The 2027-nt window shown below is 42.6% G+C and overlaps 1 pseudogene; it reads right to left on the bottom strand.

Moving 5' to 3' along the window:
• Positions 1 to 1405: 1405 nt before the first annotated feature.
• On the bottom strand, positions 1406 to 1797 carry LOC110194647 (large ribosomal subunit protein eL31 pseudogene; annotated as a pseudogene).
• Between the last annotated feature and the right edge of the window lie 230 nt (positions 1798 to 2027).

Here is a 2027-nt window from a genome sequence, read left to right as displayed (position 1 = left end):
CAGGGTCACACAGCTAATATCTGAGGTCAGATTTGAACTCAGGAAGATAGGTCTTCCTGATTCCAAGTGCAGTGCTCTGTACACTATAGTGCTTCCTACCTGCCTGAAGACAACACATAAAAGGGAGAAAAGAGGAGGTGGGGTGGTGCTAAAGTATGGGCAGTGAGGCCCACATGGCTGGTCTGAGGTCTTCCTCAAAAATGAAAGTTCAGGGGGAAGGAGAAGATGGTTGAAGTATGGTGGCAAAGTATGTCAGCAACAGGGTGGGGAACTTGTGACCTTCCCACCCTGGTACCTTTTAGCCAAAGAGCATGAGGAGCTTACCCATAACCTAACTTAGAAGTCATCCATGTGGACAGCTAGGTGGCACAGTGGATAGAGTACTGGCTTTGGAGTCAGGAGGACCTGAGTTCAAATCTGGCCTCAGACATATAACACTCACTAGCTGTGTGACTCTGGGCAAGATATTTAACCCCAATTGCCTCCCCCACCCCCCCACCAAAAAAAAAAGTCTGTCCATGGTCTCAACTACTAAACCTGAAGGCCTTTTCTCATTCCATGTTCTCTTTAACTTATCTTACTTTAACTTTTGAAACTATGGACCCTTTTCCTGAATACTTTCCTCCATTAGCTTTTACTTATCAGCACTATGTCTTGGCTCTCCTCATTGTCTAACCTCTCTCTCAAGTCTCCTTTACTGATTCATCAGTCATTTCCTATTTCCTAATCATAGCTATCCCTCCAAGGCTCAATAATAGGGCCTCTTCTCTCTCCATTTTCTCCCTCATTGCTCATCTATTCCCAGAGATTCAATCAATTACCACCTCCGTGCAGATGACTCCCAAATTTGTATTTCCATATAGCTATACACTCTCTGTTCCCAATGCTAGCCTCACATTTTCAACTACCTAACAGTACCTCCACCTTCGGGTCCCATTAGCATTTCCAACCGAATGTGCATAAAACCAAATTCATCATCTTTCTCCCTAAATCAGCCCTTCTTTCAAACTTCCCTATTTCTGTTGAGGGTACCACTCTCTTCCTAGTTACTCACATTTGCAACCTTTGGGGTCATTGTGGATGTTTCCCTCTATCTTCTCTCTCATATACAATTAATTGGCAAGCCCTGATGATTCTACCTTTACAAGCTATATCTATCTCCTTCTCCCAATTGATAAGCCCTTATTGCCTCATACTCCAGCTTACTATAATAAATTGTTTCCCTTCACACTCCAAATTTGTCTCTTTCCATAATTTTTCCCCTCTTCTACAGAGCTGCCCAAAGAATCTCTCTAAGGCAGAGGTCTAACCATGGCAAATCAAAAATCAGCAACTCCCCTTTGCCTATCCTACAAAATACAAACTCCTTAGCCTGGCATTTTTTTTTGACATTTTATAACTTTATTTAAACGAAGTTCAATTTAGCTTTCATCCACATTGACTGCAAGCTTTTGAAAGTGGTGACAGGCACATAAGTAACCAACACAGACAGCTTTTTTGGCAAATCTTCATCCTCATTGCATTTCCTGAACAAACATATTCAGATATGGTATGGGACATTCCTTATTCCTTTGGCCCAAACAGCTTTGTTGAATTTGGTGTCAATGCATACATCCGGAGTTCCCATTTCTTCCATGGACAATTTGCAGATTTCCTTTAGAGCCCGAGAAGGTCGGTTTTTGAAGCCTACTCCTACTAATTTCTTGTGAATGTTGATGGTATACTCTCTGGTCACCACCTCATTGGTGGCAGAATGTCCCTTTTTTTTTCCTCTCCACCTTTCTTTGCTGGAGTCATCCTGGAAGGGCTAGAGTATTGTCTAAGCCTGGCATTTTAGAATCCTCTAAAATAAGGCCCTGAACCACTTTTCCAGTCTCATTTCATACTAATCCCTGTCAAACTGCCCAACTAGCTGTCCTTTGAACTTGATAACTTACCACCCCATCTCTCTGAATTCTCACAATCTGGTCCCTATGCCTGGAACACACTCACTCCTCATCTCTGTCTCTCAGAATTCTCTTTCTTCA

Source organism: Phascolarctos cinereus, unplaced genomic scaffold (genome assembly GCF_003287225.1).
Source record: "Phascolarctos cinereus isolate Bilbo 61053 unplaced genomic scaffold, phaCin_HiC Scaffold_726;HRSCAF=1367, whole genome shotgun sequence".
NCBI lineage: Eukaryota > Metazoa > Chordata > Mammalia > Diprotodontia > Phascolarctidae > Phascolarctos > Phascolarctos cinereus.
This window is presented reverse-complemented; position numbering and strand designations above follow the sequence as displayed.